Below are 18739 nucleotides of genomic sequence, written 5' to 3' on the forward strand. Positions count from 1 at the left end.
GATCGTGCTCCGCCGGATTTGAAATGTTCTTAAAAATCGGAAATATTACCGGGAGGGGCGCCAAATTTTTTTTAAACCAAGGGGGCACGGGGGCTCCGACTGGCGCAATCGGATCGAAAAAAGCACAAACCTCGGCGGAGATATCGCCGATCGAACGGCGAGGTCGACAAAAATGGCTCGAAATTGGTTACCCTTTTTTCGTCGCGGCGGTCCCGTTTTTCGGCGTCGGGTCGGGGAAGGGGGGATTAATTTTTTTAAAATTTAGGGGGGTCGGGGCTGTCCGCGTGCGCGATCCGAATCCGGCCAAGTGGTACGGGGGGACCGGGCCTCCCGTTTAAATTTTCCCGAAACTTGCTCTAAAAAGAAAAAATGGTTTTTTTCAAAATCTATGGAAAAAGTCGGGCAACTAACGGTGGTGGGGGAAAATTTTGGAGCGGCATAGGAGACCTATCTTGGCGAAAACGCGATTTTATAATATTTAGGGGGGTAGATTTGGGACCCTTTTTTTGACGATTTTCGTCATCGTCGCGTTTGAAAATTCGCCAAAATTCGGAGAAACGGACGAGGGGGCCGCTGATTTTTTTTAAAATAGAGAAGGGATGGGCGCTTCTAGCGCCCCACTTTGCGCCGAGATTCTACCAGGGGCGTAGCGAATAATCGAGGTCAAACTTGCGGGAGCCGTTTTTAATCGAAAATGAGAAAACGTCTTCAAAATAGATTATCGTCCGTTTATCGGTGGGGCAGGGGCTTTAAACTTTTTGGACGTATTAACTGGACTCTCTGGAACGTTCTGGCCCAAACCGAATCAAAATCGGACCCATAGGGGGGCGGCCGCTCCCGGGTAAACACCTCGGCGACACGATTTCGGGCCTATTTCTGACCACCCGACGAGTTCGACCTTGGCGCTTTTTTACGCCCCCAGGGCGATTCCGTTCATGTTTGGGGCTTTTGTGGAGGGGCGCCGGGGGGTTCCTAAAATGACCTCTGGGGAGGTCAGTTCCTGCGACCTTGGAAGTTATTCGAGGTCGAAGGCATTTTCGGTGATTTTGGCCGGTGTCCGCTCATTGTATTGTAATTTTTTTTGAAGAACCTATAAGGCCGGGCGGCGGTATAAAATTTTTTTATTATTAAGGGGGGATGGGGGATCAAATTGGTGTAGTTCGAGTTACGGCACGTTTTGTTATAGGAAATTGGTCGGAGGTCAAACTCTCGGGCGCGGATGGAGGTTTTCATCGAAATTTTATTTCGGGGAATATTTTCAATCTGTTAAACCTTCTCGGAAAAGGGGTTTATATTTTTCTGAGATAGATTGGGGACTCCCGTTTCCGAAAAGGCCGCTAAGACCGGGAAAATTTAGATACAAGTGGGGCTTAGCAATTTTTATGTCTGAGCGTGTACGAGGGGTGTCAAAATGTCGAATCGATAGATTATCGACAATTTGTCGATATTTCCAAAAAATATTATCGGATTTGGATTCGCGGCTTTCGTAAACCCCCTTAGGCGAAATTTCGTTCCCTCCGGAGAAATGACCTTGAAATTATGTCAAGGTTTCGCGACGAATTTTTGATTATCGATATCTCGCTTATTTATAATCGCAGGAGGCCGAAATTTATAGGCGATATATCATTGCCCGAGATCTATCGGACGATATCAAAAAATCGCTTAAAAACCTCGCCGTTTGTCAAAACGAGCAAATTTTGAAAAAAAAATAAAAAATTTAAATAATGACCGATAGGGCCTAAACGGAGGGGTGGAGGGGGGAGTTTTATTTTTTTAAAGATAAACCCCGCTTTGCTCTATTTTTTAAAAAAAAATTGAGGTTTCTGGGATGATATTTAGTATTTTTAAAAAATCAAAAACCCCTTTAAGTGCAGGGTACATGTGCAATTGGGTTATATCGATAAATCGTCGATAATTTATCGATATTTTCAAAAAATAATTACAAATTCGAATTTCTCGTCCTCGAAAACCCCCCCATGCAAAATTTTATCCAGTTTTGAGAAATCACCTCGAAATCGCATTTCGAGCTCAAAAATCGGCCCGAAAATCGATGGTCGATTTTCAAAGTTCAATATCTTGCTTATTTACAATTTTGAGAATTTGAAATTTATACGTTATATACCTTAGTCCTTGCTCTATCCGACGATATCAAAAAGTTTCATCCAAGTCGTATCGTTTGCCGTGAGGAGCGGCTTTTGTGGGAGGCTGCAAATTTTTAAAAAATGCTTAATTGCAATTGAATGGAGGGGGCTGGGGGGGACTTTATGGTATCTGCGGATAGACCTCGTCGACCTCCATCTTTTGATAAAATTTCAATCTTCTCGGAGCGACGTAGGTATTTTAAAAAACCAAAAACATAAATTTTTGGACAAAATCACGACCAAACACTCATGAAAATTTGGATCGAGGTCGATATTAACCGATCCGGCTCAAATTTGGCACGAAGATAGGGGGTCGGGGGGGTATTCAAAAAAAATAGTCAGTTGTTTAATTATAAGTTTCTTAGTCCTTCCGGGGGACATAATATTAACCAAAAAAAAGGATTTTTTTCATAAAAGGTTTAATATTTCCGTTATTTATTTCTCTATTAATTTAAAAACCTATACATTATAAACTTTGGTCTTTTCTCTATTTAATGATACCAAAAGATCTTACATAAGTTGTATGGTTTTTGGTCGGGAACGGTTTATGTCGGAGACTGCAATTTTTTAAAAATTAGTATTAATGATTATTTATAATTAAATGGTGAGACCTGAAGAGGACTTTATAATTTTTATTTATAGATCTCATTGGCCTCCATCTTTAAAAAAAAAATCAATTTTTTCGAAGTAATGCAGGTATTTAAAAAAAATAAAAATGGGAATTTTTGAGGAGTATCACGATATCCATGAAAATTATAATCTGAGAATATTAATTAATGATGGGGAGGGCGGGAGACGGACGTTATGGTATTTGCGAATAGACCTCATTGACCTCTAACTCTGATAAAAATTTCAACCTTCTGGGAGAAATGTAGATAGTTTAAAAAATTAAAAATTTAAAATTTTTGACGAAAAACATGATAAATACGAAAATAATAAAATGCAAATATTAACCAAAAAGGGGGGGGGTTGAGTGGGACGTTATAGTATCTACGAATAGACCTCATTAGTGTGTATCTTTCGCAAAAATTTCAGCTTACTCGAAGCAGTACGGGCCGAGAAATAACCTTAAAATCTTATTTTAAATGGAAAAATTGACTTAAAAATTAATAATCAATTTTTAACGTTTTATATCTTATTTACTTATTATTTTGAAAAATTGAAATTTACACGTTAAGTACCTTGGTCCTTTCTCTATCTAACGATGTCAAAAAGATTTCCACAGGTTTCACCGTTTGTCGCCGAGAGCGGTTTATACATAAGGCTGCAAATTTTTCAAAAATAATATTATTTGAATGGAGTGGGGTGGGGGGAGTTTTATGGTATCTGTGAATAGAGCTCATTGACCTCCATCCTTGGTAAAAATTTCAACCCTCTCCGAGTAACGTAAGTATTTTAAAAAATTAAAAATCTAAATTTTTAAATAAAATTATGACAAACATTGAAAGAATAAATCGAAAATATTAACTAAAAATGGGGGCTGGGGGGGGATTTTATAGTGGCTGCGAATAGACCTTATTAACCTTCAACTTCAAAAAAAATTTCAATCCTCTCGGAGCTACGTAAGTATTAAAAAAAAAAATAGAAATGTTAATATTGTGAAAATAATGTTTCTAATTCAGGAGCAGGCTATGAGATCGATTTGAATGCTTTACTGTGATTGGTCCGATGATTATACGTGTAATTTTCCTAATCTTTGATCCTATTGGTCCATGCATGTCGTGGGAGGCTCCTTTCATTATAGATATTCCTTGGAATGACGTCATGAATGATAACGGTATCGAAGGCGGTTATGGGGGTTTTGAGGTGCGCTGAAGACGATGCAATTATTTAAAATTGTGTCCGACGTTTCGTTTTAATAGGAAGGCATCTTCAGAGCACTAATTTGTAATAATTGTAATTTGAAGGAGATTTCGGGGGGTTTTTAGGTGCGCTGAAAACGATACAATGATTTAAAATTGTGTCCGACGTTTCGTTTTCGCAAGAAGCCATCTTCAGAGTACTAATTCGTAATAATTGGAATTTGAAGGTGGTTCCGGAGGTTTTGAGGTTCGCTGAAAACGATGCAATGATTTAAAATCGTGTCCGACGTTTCGTTTTCGCAAGAAGCCATCTTCAGAGAACTAATTCGTAATAATTGGAATTTGAATGTGATTCCGGGGGTTTTGAGGGTCGCTGAAGACGATGCAATAATTTAAAATTGTGTCCGACGTTTCGTTTTCGCAGGAAGCCATCTTCAGAGTACTAATTCGTAATAATTGGAATTTGAAGGGGGTTCCGGGGGTTTTGAGGTTCGCTGAAGACGATGCAATGATTTAAAATTGTGTCCGACGTTTCGTTTTCGCAAGAAGCCATCTTCAGAGTACTAATTCCTAATAATTGGAATTTGAAGGTGGTTCCGAGGGTTTTGAGGTTCGCTGAAAACGATGCAATAATTTAAAATTGTGTCCGACGTTTCGTTTTCGCAGGAAGCCATCTTCAGAGTACTAATTCGTAATAATTGGAATTTGAAGGTGGTTCCGGGGGTTTTGAGGTTCGCTGAAGACGATGCAATGATTTAAAATTGTGTCCGACGTTTCGTTTTCGCAAGAAGCCATCTTCAGAGTACTAATTCCTAATAATTGGAATTTGAAGGTGGTTCCGGGGGTTTTGAGGTTCGCTGAAAACGATGCAATAATTTAAAATTGTGTCCGACGTTTCGTTTTCGCAGGAAGCCATCTTCAGGGCACTAATTCGTAATAATTGGAATTTGAAGGTGGTTCCGGGGGTTTTGAGGTTCGCTGAAAACGATGCAATGATTTAAAATCGTGTCCGACGTTTCGTTTTCGCAGGAAGCCATCTTCAGAGCACTAATTCGTAATAATTGGAATTTGAAGGTGGTTCCGGGGGTTTTGAGGGTCGCTGAAGACGATGCAATAATTTAAAATTGTGTCCGACGTTTCGTTTTCGCAGGAAGCCATCTTCAGAGTACTAATTCGTAATAATTGGAATTTGAAGGTGGTTCCGGGGGTTTTGAGGTTCGCTGAAGACGATGCAATGATTTAAAATTGTGTCCGACGTTTCGTTTTCGCAAGAAGCCATCTTCAGAGTACTAATTCCTAATAATTGGAATTTGAAGGTGGTTCCGGGGGTTTTGAGGTTCGCTAAAAACCATGCAATGATTTAAAATTGTGTCCGACGTTTCCTTTTCGCAGGAAGCCATCTTCAGAGCACTAATTCGTAATAATTGGAATTTGAAGGTGGTTCCGGGGGTTTTGAGGTGCGCTGAAGGCGACGCAATGATTTAAAATTGTGTCCGACGTTTCGTTTTCGCAGGAAGCCATCTTCAGAGCACTAATTCGTAATAATTGGAATTTGAAGGTGGTTCCGGGGGTTTTGAGGTTCGCTGAAGACGATGCAATGATTTAAAATTTTGTCCGACGTTTCGTTTTCGCAGGAAACCATCTTCAGAGCACTAATTCGTAATAATTGGAATTTGAAGGTGGTTCCGAGGGTTTTGAGGTGCGCTGAAAACGATTCAATTATTTAAAATTGTGTCCGACGTTTCGTTTTAGTAAGAAACCATCTTTAGAGCACTTATTTATAATAATTGAAATTTGAAGGTGGTTCCGGGGGTTTTGAGATGCGCTGAAGACGATGTAATGATTTAAAATTATGTCCGACGTTTCGTTTTAGCAGGAAGCCATCTTTAGAGCACTAAAAATAATTTTTATCAAAAAATAATAACAAATTCGAATATGTCATCCTCGAAAGCCCCCCTATACAAAATTTTAAATATATTTGAGGAATCATTTCGAAATTCTATTTTACGCTGAAAAATCTGCTCCAAAATTGATGGTTAATTTTGAAACTTTAATATTTCATTTATTTATAATTTTAAAAATTTGAAATTTATACACAATATACTCTGATTCTTCCTTTATCCGACTATGTCAAAAAGTCTCGTGTAAATTGTATCGTTTGTCATCAAGAACGGTTTCTATATAACGCTGCAAATTTTTAAAAAATGCTTAATTGCTATTAAATGGAGAATGCTGGGGGGGACGTTATGGTATCTAAGGATAAATCTCATCGATCTTCATCTTTCGTAAAAGCTTTAATTTTCTCAGAGCGATGTAGATATTTTAAAAAATTAAATTTTTAGGAAAAATCACGACCAAACCAACTTATAAACATTTGGATTGAGGTCGATATTAACCGATCCGGCTCAAATTTGGCACGAAGTTAGAGAGTCGGGGGGGTATTCAAAAAAAATAGTCAGTTGTTTAATAATAACTTTCTTAATTTTTCCCGGGGACGAAATATTAACAAAAAAAACGGTTTTTTTTTCAAAAAATGTTAATATTTCCGTTATTTATTGTTTTAAGAATTTGAATCTCACTCAGTAGATACTTTGATCTTTTCTCTATTTAATGATACTTAAATATCTTACACAAGTTGTATGGTTTTTTGTCGGGAACGCTTTTTGTCGGAGACTGCAATTTTTTAAAAAATTGTATTAAATATTATTTATAATTAAATGGTAGGAGCTGTGGAGAATTTTATAAGTTCTATGAATAGATTTTATTCGTCTCCATCTTCAGAAAAAAATTCGCTCCTTTCAAAGCAACGTAGGTGTCTTAAAAAAATGAAAACTACAATTTTTTAGGAGCATCATGATACCCATGAAAATTATAAGTTGAGAATATTAACTAATAATGGAGGGGGCTGGAGGCAGATCTTATGGTATTGGCGAATAGACCTCATTGACCTTCAACTTTGGTAAAAATTTCAATTTTCTTGGAGAAAAAAATATTAAAATTAAAAATTCCTGAACAAAATCATGATAAATATGAAAATATTAAATTGCAAATATTTACCAAAAATAGGAGATTGGGGGAGACGTTATAGTATCTGCAGAGAGATCTCATTGGTGTGTATTTTCCATAAAAATGTTAACTTTTTCGGCTTAATATGAGTTGAGAAATAACCTTGAGATATCATTTTAAATGGAAAAATCGACTTAAAAATCAATGATTAATTTTTAACGTTTTATATCTTATTTACTTATAATTTTGAAAAATTGAAATTTGTACGTTAAATATTTTGGTCCTTCCTCTATCCAACGATAACAAAAAGATTCCCACAAGTTACACCGTTTACCATCGGGAGCAGTTTATGAGTGAGACTGCAAATTTTTAGCAAATAATTAATAATATTTAAATGGAGAGGGCTGGGGGGAATTTTAATATATCTGTGAATAAACCTCATTGACCTCCATCTTCGATAAAAATTTGAACTTTCTCGGAGCAACGTAAGTGTTTTAAAAAATAAAAAATATACATTTGTTAAAAAAATTATGACTAACATCAAATCAATAAATCGAAAATATTAATTAAAAATTGGGGGGTTGAGGGAGATTTTATAGTATTTGCGAATGGACCTTATTAATCGCTATCTTGAAAAAAAAATTCAACCCTTTCAAAACAATGTAAGTATTTTAAAAATCATTAGAAATGTAAATATTCTGTGAATAATGTTTGTAATTCAAGAGTAGGCTGGGAGATCTATATGAATCCTTTATTTTGATTGGTTCGACAATTATACGTGCAATTTGCTCAAACTTTAATCCTATTGATCTATGCGTTTAACTATAAATAGCAAGCTCTGCATGTCGTCGGAGACTCATGTCATTATGGAATTTTGTTAAACGTCATCAATACCAACGAAAACAAAATGCGAAAGATTTTCAAAGTCTTTAGATGTGCTGAAGATAATGTGATAATTTAAAATTCTGTCTAACATTACGTTTTACTAATAAAATAGTTTTAAAATAATAATACGTAACAATTAAATTTTGAAGGTGGTTCCATTACTCTTGAGGTATTTTGAGTATTTGTGATGTCATTGATAGTTGAGAGTTTATTCAATGCATTATTATAACCTTAGAATACATAAAGGAACTATAGGAGATACATCTATGGTAAAACGTCAATTTGCAAATATTAACCATAGAAAATTTTGGAAACATGTCGATAAATTTCAGCAAAGATATCATCAATTGTATAAAGAATATATGTCGAAGATTGTTTTTAAATAGAAACTAATATATTCTATAATAAATGAAAGGTATTTAATGTTTAAACTTATTGTTTATATGACTGTTTCTAACCTCTATTTGTGTTCATTTTGTTTTCAGTTATAGAAAGATTCTACAATTTACACTAAAGTGGGATTATATAGACTATGAACAAGATAAATTCTGAAGTAAATATTAATATTACATAACTTTTAAAAGTTTCATTGTCAAGAATCATTATAATTCGTATAAAATGATTTTTATGGGATATGGATATTAATATTAGTATTGGTATTAAGGAGGAGCGCTCTAAAGAGCGTCCAAAATGCCACCTTTTCCATAGAAGGTTAGTAACTTCTTTAGTCTAATAATACCATACGTTGAATCTCGATTAATCAGGATCGTTTCGAAGACTTCCAATCTTGCTCATGTTAAAGCAGGGCACTCGGTAAGCAGAAAATATGGGGCCTTCTCTCTTTTCATGCAATCGGATATGGGTAAAGATAATTTCTAAAATTTAGTTGACTGAAAATTAATGTTTCATAAAGAGAATTGTAGTTATTTTTATATTAAGGAAATATCAGGTGAGTAATTAAATTACGTTTATAAATATTTATCATTGTTAGACAGAATTTTTATGTTTTGTAAAGTTTTACAATTTTTAATTTCATTTACTGTAAAGAATTTAATATTGTTTATAAACATTTTTGCTATGAAAATATCATTGCCATATTAAGGTTATTATTTGACCGAAATATAATTGTTAGTAATTTAAAATAATGAAAGAAAGAAAATTAAACATTGTTTTGATTTATCAATGAATATATAAGGATTACCATTGATTAGTTATTAAAGATGCATTTTACAATTAATTTCATAAATAATAACTTTGAATATACTGATGTATTTCATGTCTTTTAATTTATTGTTTTTTATTTTCAGTAAATATGAAAGTCCAAAATTGAAACAAACAAGGAACTGTCATCATGAAAAATCGTTACATTTCAACTGGGATGATTTGAATCAAAGATAAATAAAGGTGTCTCGTAAAATTATATTAATTAAAAATTGTTATCTAATGTAATGAAATTTAGTTATTTTTATATTATAAGAACATACAATGAATGTTTAAATCACCATCCAAAGTATTAGAAATTATGATAGACACAACTACAGTCAAATGATGGTAAGAAAACGTACATGTCTATAAATTTCAAGATTCTAAAATATCGTTGATGATCACATAAAGAACGTATCACGGGAATTTATTTCATAAAATTATTTATTAATTTATTTCATGAAATTTTTAAAATATTATCGTTGATGGCATAAAGAATACATCTCAGGGAGTTATTTTGGAGAGTAACAAATGCACTTTACAGATAACAGGTAATATGTTTTAATTATTTCTGTATTTTCTTAAGTCATACAAATTTTACAAATTTTAATTACCTAATATTTCTTTTTTATTTTAAAATTTTATATTTATTTTTGTCGATAAAATTTTAAAAATTATTATATATTTGCAGATGGACAACAAATCATCATCGATAACTTAGTTATGAAGAATGCCGTTGACCAATTATAAAAGAAATCCATTGAATCGTTCAAGACGAAAAAACTTTAATACAATATGTAAATTTTAAAATTTATTTTATATAGTTTTGAATATTTTACAATTTAAACAAAGAAATGTAAATCTTAAAGTCACGCCATCTATGAAACGAATTCGAAATTGTTTATAGATTCCTTTTTATTTCTTTAAGAAAATAAAATAATTACAAGAAATGATAGAAATCTGTAAACAAATAATTTTACTTAAAAAATAAATTTTTAATTGAAAATCACATATAATATTACAAATGTCTATTACGACATGAATTACTTTCCCTCTCAAAGTGTTATAATTAAGAAAAAGATAATAACGCGGGTAATTTTTGATTATCTTTTAATATATTTTCGAATAACTATAATTAAGCATTTTAAATAAATTCACAAGTATTACAATACTTTTTCCATATTTCATAATATATAATTGCTTAAATCGTGATGAAATTCACATTAGGAATAAAATATTTTGATTTTCATATTAATAATGAAAATGTGTGACGTCATTGACAGTTGTGAGGTTTCGCATGCTGTGCTATGGTGCCTATCTGAATTTGTAACTGTTGTAGATAAAAGCATAGTTAAACGTCGATAAGAAAACGTGCAAAATGTCAAAGGAAGCACAAATCAACAAATTTTGAAATTTCAAAATATCATCGTTAATTTCGTGAAGAGCACATCGTGAGGAATTATTTCGGAGAGAAACAAATACGTTTTACCAATAACAGGTATTTAATTTAGAATTTTTAAATTTTATGCCATTTTATTTTTTATAACGTTTAATTCATTTTTGTTTCGCCTTAGATGATTACAGTATTCAACAATTTATGTAAAAATAAAACAACATGGATAATTGAACAATGAGATGTTTCATCATGAAGAATCCTTTAATTTAGTTAAGACAGTGTTTGTCAATAGTGACTGAAGGTACCTCGTCAAATTTCATACCATTATAAGAATTACAATCAAAACCTCTAAAGAAATCATCGATAGGAATTTACAAGAATAAATATCGAGAATAATATCACTTGAATAATTGATGACAAACATCGGGTAAGTTTTTATTATATTCATACTATATATCATAATTGATATTTCATATTAATATTTTATGTAATTTCTTTAAATTATATAATTAAAATTAATTGTGTTTTTTTCTATCATTAATATAACATTCATATTTAAATAATTGCTATACTTTTATACCTATTTCAAATAAACAATTTTAATTTCTCAAGATATTGTAATGAATTTCATTTTTTTTTTATATTTCATGATAGTAAAAAATTTCATTTATCTGGGCAGATAAAGAGCAAATCATCATTGATGATTTCCTTACGAAAAATTTCTGGAACCAATCATCGGCAAAGAAGTCGCTGATAATTTGCATCGCCATTATGAATTGATATCATCTAGAAGAGAAAAAGTTTTCCGAAGAATACAATACTTACATAAACATATTTCAATGTAACAAGTAAGTTTTTTATTAAGTAATATTATAAAATGCTTTTATTTAATTAGTTATGTAATTAAATCATTTTTACAAAGCATATAACTTTTAATAGGCATCTAATAATTTTCAATACAAAAGTTTTAATATTTAAATCATTTTACATTATGTTAAACTATTGGAGATGGACGTAATTCAATTTTTTAATTATTTTTATTAGATTTCAAATGTTATATTTATTCAATTTAACAATAAAAATTTAAACGTTATTACGTTTCAACAGATGGAAAACAAATCATCATAGACAACCGGATTATAAACAATACCATCAATCAGTTATTGCAAATTGAAATTGACGATTTCATTCAAAAAATTATCATTACGACTTTGCAGGGATCATCATCATTTAGACGGAAGAAAATCACTTGAGAAGTATATCATTTCAATGGACAGATTTAAATATAGCAAGTAAGTTTTTCAAATATTTTTATATAAAAAGTAGTAAATAAGTGTATTAAAATTTTTCTTAAAAACAATATTTTTAAAGATACTTTAAAGAACACATGTTAAAAGCCGAACTATAACAATGAATTCAATGATCAAACGAACTTACCTGGTAAGTGAAGTTCGATCGTAATTATATGTTACACCTCTTCGTAGAAATCAATATACGTAGTCCCCCTTCTAGTCGCTAGGTGGCACCACAGCTTTAAAGCAGAGCCAAAAAACTGTGGAATAACTTACCATGGACGGTATATTCGCCATCTATGGTCTTAACCTCATTCTATTTTAAAGCCCGTTTATAATAAATTTGCCAAAGGGCATTTTAGTACTGTTCAGAACAGTAAATTGGGCGGGAATGGGTGATTTCTACGAAGAGGTGTAACATATAATTACGATCGAACTTCACTTACCAGGTAAGTTCGTTTGATCATTGAATTATATGTTACACCTCTTCTATGAAATCAATATACGTAGACTTTCAAAGGCAACTCAGCAAATTTGTTATAAAACGATTTTATTCGGCTATATAAGGAAATCCAGAAAGTTTATGAAAGCCTCGAGTACAAATACAAAATAAATGGCTATCCGAGAAAACAAACCTTCTGAAAAATTCTATGTCCCAAATGTGGCATTAACAAAAAGGCCTGCACTTGCTGTACAAATAGGTCTATTATATAAAAGGGGAAAACATTTAGAGCATTCTCAATAATCTGCCGTTTTTCCAATCATATCAATTGAAACACCTTTACAAAACGCAGACGATGTTGAGGCATGTCGAGTTCTGTGAACAGTAAAAATAAAAGTGTAGACACCACTATCTTCTAAAGTTATCTTTATTCATCTACTTTTGTTGGGTATAGTTGCTGCCCTACAAGGCTTTTTAAATGTAATGAGTAAACGAGATTCACTGCCTCTTAAAGCACTGGCCCTCTCAATAATATATTTGAAACCACACAAAGATTTACATCTTCATATTTATGCAAAATTAAAAAACAGGTCGAGTCTTATTTATAGCTGAAATCTTAATTTGATTCGTTATTCTAATTTCTAATCCATCTGGAAATGATTTTATGTTGACCAATTCTATAAGAGAGAGCGTTTGGACTCTATGTACAATCGTTAACTTCAGTAGGAGAAACTAATTTAATTGTTTTAATGACAGTTAATTGCTTTAATGACAAGTCATTAGAACGTAACCCTTTTACAAAGTCAGGGACATAACTAGGGCCCCAAGTGCTGTTATATCTTGGTTTACTTGGCCTTAGATTATAAACACCTTAAAAAACCTAGTTAGATTTGCATTGTTAAATAAACCTGATCCAAAAATAAGGCCGTGCTGCACTGAAAGAACTCAATGAGCCATAGGACTTGCCTTGTCTAAAATGAATAGTAAGGAAATCCAATACAGCCTAGGTGAGAAGTAATAACACTCCACTCCCCTCCTTTCGTAGAAGCTCCACCAAAGTTTAAATGCATGCAGGTATTAAATGCCTCAAGGTAGCGCTCTGAACAGATGATAGAAAAATATCCAGCAAATCTTCTGGAATGCTTGCCTGACAAAATCCCTGCAGCCAGGGTAAGGGATTTCCACAAAGGGTGACCTCTCCTGTCAAAAGAAGAAGGTAATTTGTCTGGAATTAGAAACAATAAATAACTACAACGCCTCCCATGAAAAAAAAGCAAACCAATGCTGGCTGTGCCCGTAAGGGATTACTGCGATCCCTGTAGCTCAATCAGCCTTGATTTTTCGTAAAACAAGTGGCAACAAGCAAAACGGGGGGAAAACATAGAAGAAACTGTCGCTCCAAAAAACAGTAAACGAGTCTTCATTAGATGCCTCCGGATCTGGAAATTAGGAAATAAACTTTCCGCATTTCTTACTTAGGCGAGAAGCAAACAGTTCGATTTATGGGAATCCAAATTTGCTTGTTATTTTAGCAAAAGCATTGTCCGAAAGGTACCATTCACCATCAAAATTCAAATTCGTGGGTTCCTTATGCGCTTCAAAATTATCGGAAGATCGAATGTAAGATGCTTTAACCCATAACCTCCTTTCTTCACACCAACCCCAAGGCGCCTCGAAATTTCGTTTAAAACAGGAAATTTTACTCACCCTATTCTATTTACATACAAAATAGCAGTTGTGTTATCAATCCTCAAAAGTGTCTCGCAGTTAGTCAAATACGAGGCGAAGCATTAGAGACCAAATGAGGCCGCAGTTAATTCTAGTGCATTAATATGAAGCTGAGCTTCCCTAGGACTCCAAAGTTCTCTGGCACAATTCCCCAACCCAAAGGAGTACCATCTGAGAAAATCTCAAGTTTGTAACATTGCTGCCTTACAGGGCATTCAGGATTCTGTAAACTTTTTAGCCATCACATAAAATCCCTCCGTAAATTACAAGGAATTATCATCCAAATATCATAATTATCGACAGAGTCTTGAAGGGCTAGATATTTGATTCTCTCAAAAATTCTTAGTATATACCCAACTGTAACAAACTGCTGGGCAAACTGAAAACTAGCACAGCACAAAGCTCGGCAAAGACTCTTATTTCGCAACGGTTCAAATTGCAAAACTTACTTACTCATCAGAAAAAACAAGTGGTGGGATTCAAAAAAACAAAACCTAAAAATTTACGGGATTTCGAAGGATGTAAAACATTCTTATAATTAATAACATAACCCAACCTAATCAGTGTGTTGCAAGTTACTGGAACATTTTTTAAGGATAGCTAACTATCACCAAATAGTAAAGTTATCTAAATAAACTATTGAGGGAAAAGCCTTGGCAGGGAGATAAGAAACCACAGATTTCATTAATTCTGTAAAGGCCCACGGGGCGGTGCATAAACCAAAGGGTAACACGTTAAACTGATAACAGAGAGCATCAAAATAAAATCTTAGAAAATTCTTTTGATTTTCAATTATTGGGACTAGAAAGTAAGCTTCTTTCAAGTCCAGAGTGGTCATAAAGGACTTCCTTGTGAAGAGTGTTTCTACTAATTTTCTGTCTTCCAGTTTAAAATGACAAGTGTCAATAAAAGCATTCAGTTTCTTTAAATTTAAAACTAATCAAACCGAACCATCCAATTTTGAAACCAAAAAGATCTGTAAAATAAATTGATTCTTGCAAGGTTCGCAAACTGCAATTGCACTTATCTCTAACAGGTGTTTGACCACATTACAAATTGAATCTTTTTCTTGTTGGGACCAAACAGGATCTGTCGTAATCAAGTCCTGTATAACTGGCCTCGCAAATGGAATTTTATATCCATCTAACCAAGGTAGAATCTGTGCATCTTGAGTTCTAGAGTTCCAAATGTCCCGAAACTCGTGCAATCTTTCAACAAAAGTACTTACTATTTTTTCCTGGGGACACAACTCCACCCCCTTTCCTCTCGAACCTTCCTGTATTCCCTCTTTTGAGGGTACAATGACTTTCACCCACTTCAGCCTTGCAACTTCCGGGAACGAAGTGGGACGGTCGAGTTTAAATTTGTATGCTATAAAAGCCTTGTTCCGGATGCACCTGACTTTAACTCGGCCACTAATCTGCAGCTAATCTGATTGATTTGAGCCTATCAGCCAAATCTTCTCCATATAAACAAGAGTGCAAAGAAGCATCAACGAGCACTTCCTTCATACATGCAGCGAAAGGCTTAACGCGGCTGAACTTCTATATACTGAACCTAAATGGTGTATTTTGCTTAAAACAAATATTGCATTACTCAACATTTCGATGAGAAGTAAGTACTACTCATCCTTAACCGGTTTCAAAAGCAAGGTCAAGAGCGTCCTACCAACCACCATCAAAGCACCCCTTGTTGCAGTCAGTCTCTCATCCCTTTTCTTTCCACCTTTGTTGATGGCAGATTTCATCTGCACATTCAATTTAGGAGAGTTATTGAGCGGCAATTCTTCGGCACAGGATATCAACGCAAAAGGTCACTGAGACAATCTTCGGACACACCGGATTTCAAAAAGGTATTAATCTGACTTGCCAAAATGTCATGACACATCAAACTTTGTGTTGGGACTATCGACCCCATAGCTTAAAGGCCATTTTGCTTTAAATCCGTCTCAAGGGGCTCAACAATGACATCAGAATTAATTGAAGGGCCTAAAAAATATACTTACGATGGAGTAAATGCATTCCAACAGCCATAAAAAATTGTTCATTATGTCCCAGTATCCCGGGCGCCTCATCCATAGCCGGACGAGCCAGAAAACTCTATTTTTTCGATGTCGAAAAAATATAAAACCATATGTATGGCCGACCCCCTCACAAAAGGATTGCTTCCAATTGTGAAACACTTACATACGACTGCCGTCGTATAAGTGGGAAAGATGGGGGGTCTTTCGAGTTCTGGGGATTCCGATCGGAACCCGGACGATGAAGAAATCGTCTCCCAATTGTAAGAAAATCTCGTTGATGGGAACCACGCCACTAGCGATTATGTAATCGCGGATGGAAAGATTTAATCTTTCGTCGTAGGTAGGTTCTTTCTTCATCCGATAAGGAATAACGTAAATCTCACTTGTACTTCTCCATTTAACTTCCAAAAACGCTGAAAAAAGCTGAAAACACCGACGCCGAATAAAAATGAACATGTGCCACCAAAGCACAAAAAGAGGAATGAGGTTAAGACCATAGATGGCGAATATACCGTCCATGGTAAGTTATTCCACAGTTTTTTGGCTCTGCTTTAAAGCTGTGGTGCCACCTAGCGACTAGAAGGGGGACTACGTATATTGATTTCATAGAAGAGGTGTAACATATAATTTTTAATATAGTGATATATTACATCCCAAATGACAATTGACATTGTAGAATTTATATTTTATGAAATTCTTTTACGAATTTATTTCAATAATTTCAATTATTCTTTGTTTTCTTTTTCAATTTAAATAATCGTTTTTAATGCAACAAATACACATTTACTTAATTTATATATAATTTAAATTATATAAATTGTTTCTTTTTTTTTATTAAATATTAAAATATATTGTTTGAAAACTTAATTTTTATATTTCTTCAGATGAAAGAAACGACTATTATTCATCGAGTCATGGTCAACCCTGCTACCAAACAACTAATGGTGAAATAATTAATAGTTGGACATGAGGAGAAATCATCAGCGATAAGCTAATTATAGAGAATATCATCAATTGCATGTAGGACCGTAGATGGTTTGTTTAGTTACATATAATAATACCTTCAAATATAATAGGTAAATTTTTAAAATTATTTCAAGTAGTAAATTACAAACGATATTTAGATTATACAATTCGTAACTGTTTCCTATAATTTTTAATATGTATTAATATTTTTTAGTTCAATTAAGATTGATTATAAACAAAAAATTCTTATATAAATTATTATTATTCATGTAAATATTTCTCTCACTTTCAAATTACAATATTTATATTTTTTTCATATATTGAAAATAACATATATATATATATATATATATATATATATATATATATATATATATATATATATATATATATATATATAATTTATTATATAAAATAATGTATGTAGTTTAAATATGAATGTAATTATGTACTTGAAATGAATTTAGAAAAATATGTTGTCCTATTATTAAAAAAGAATTCTCAGAATTGATAAATTTTTTTTACATGTAAAAATATCGATCAAATTTTTAAAATGTAAAGAAACAATAATTTTAATATTTACAATATTTTACTTTCATACTTTTAAAATATATATGTATTTTTTAATTGAACCAAGGCATGTAATAAATACATTTTTAATTTATATTTTTGTGCATTGTTAGATTTAACAGATGTATTATTAATAACAAACATTTATTTTTGTAGACACAAAGAAGATCCAACTATAATTTAAGGACAACAATCAATAACGTACGTTTGTGAAAAACAACATCTTCATCAATAATTGGAATGATACAATTAATAACAATAAAGAAGATTAGGAAAGCTACACATTTAATGAAATTCATGTACTTTTCAACATATTTCTTTAATTAAATCGATACGATTATTGAATTATATTCATTAAAAATTTTTAAACAAAAACTTACTTTTATTATAAATTTAAGATTCCTATTGCTTATCATTTACTTTATATTTATCATAATAAAGAAATAAACAATTAGGACAATTACAAAATTTTATAGTTTTGTATATAATTAACAAAGTTGTATTATATTTTCTTAAATTATTATAAATCTGGATATAAATTTATTAAACTTATATTGAACCGTTGTTATTTAAATTGTTAAACTGATGAATGTGTTTTAATGTTAATAACTTTATTTCAATTATAATATACAACTAGAAAAAGTAATTTATATGTAATAATATTAACGCATATTTGTATGTATTTTTTTTAATTCATTGAATAAAACACATTTCAATTATCATTGCGTATTTTCCAGTTTTTTTATACGATATTCATTTTTATTAAATGTAATTTTCATCATATAACATGTAAATTACCTTTCATTCATTTTCGCCATTTAAAATATCGTTTCATTTCTTTTTTAAATAATGTATATGCATTAGTCCCGGCGAATTCACCATTTATAAATCAATTTCATTTTCTCGCATTCCCACAAATTTACGAAGAGAGAAAATCAAAACTATTTGCATACATATTTTCAATTACATGTTATCAATAAAAATCCCTTCATAATCGTCAAAGTTATTTTTTATCCATTTACTAAAAACCGTTATTTTTAATTGCACCATTTTCGCGCCAATTTTTTCGTTAAATATTGCAACCCCGCCTTAGATACAAATTGCATACATACATTGTTGCCAGTATCAAATATACATGTTACTTTTTGTTTTATTTTAGAAATAATTTTCCACTTTAAGAAATAATTTTGTATTTTCCGTATTCAATATTATCAACGTTACCATATACGTGAAATAGAAATTAAATTTTATACGTAATTTCAATTTTTGAAACAATAAAGTTGAA

The 18739-nt window shown here is 32.4% G+C and overlaps 2 long non-coding RNA genes across 17 annotated transcripts; one reads left to right on the forward strand and one right to left on the reverse strand.

Moving 5' to 3' along the window:
* The first annotated feature begins 8056 nt into the window (after positions 1 to 8056).
* On the forward strand, positions 8057 to 18014 carry LOC132695930 (uncharacterized). Of its 14 annotated transcripts, none has more exons than XR_009617931.1 (11): positions 8079 to 8249; positions 8320 to 8545; positions 8599 to 8783; positions 9142 to 9588; positions 9729 to 9834; positions 10377 to 10535; positions 10612 to 10860; positions 11113 to 11281; positions 11651 to 11725; positions 16803 to 16994; positions 17611 to 18010. It is a non-coding gene; the product is annotated as an uncharacterized LOC132695930 (long non-coding RNA). The 14 variants fall into 14 exon arrangements; XR_009617940.1 differs by lacking the exon at positions 9729 to 9834 and having other exon boundaries at positions 8085 to 8249; positions 9142 to 9238; positions 9294 to 9385; positions 17611 to 18008; XR_009617933.1 differs by having other exon boundaries at positions 8065 to 8249; positions 9142 to 9238; positions 9294 to 10535; positions 17611 to 18012.
* Positions 11898 to 16539, reverse strand: LOC132695931 (uncharacterized). Of its 3 annotated transcripts, none has more exons than XR_009617941.1 (3): positions 15124 to 16539; positions 13447 to 15070; positions 11898 to 13392 (listed from the first exon to the last, which is right to left on the reverse strand). It is a non-coding gene; the product is annotated as an uncharacterized LOC132695931 (long non-coding RNA). The 3 variants fall into 3 exon arrangements; XR_009617943.1 differs by having other exon boundaries at positions 11900 to 13392; positions 13447 to 13606; XR_009617942.1 differs by having other exon boundaries at positions 11900 to 13392; positions 13447 to 13606; positions 13875 to 16539.
* Positions 18015 to 18739: the final 725 nt, after the last annotated feature.

The sequence above is a fragment of the Cylas formicarius genome, unplaced genomic scaffold (genome assembly GCF_029955315.1).
Source record: "Cylas formicarius isolate icCylForm1 unplaced genomic scaffold, icCylForm1.1 PGA_scaffold_16__1_contigs__length_5364039, whole genome shotgun sequence".
In the NCBI taxonomy this organism is placed as follows: domain Eukaryota; kingdom Metazoa; phylum Arthropoda; class Insecta; order Coleoptera; family Brentidae; genus Cylas; species Cylas formicarius.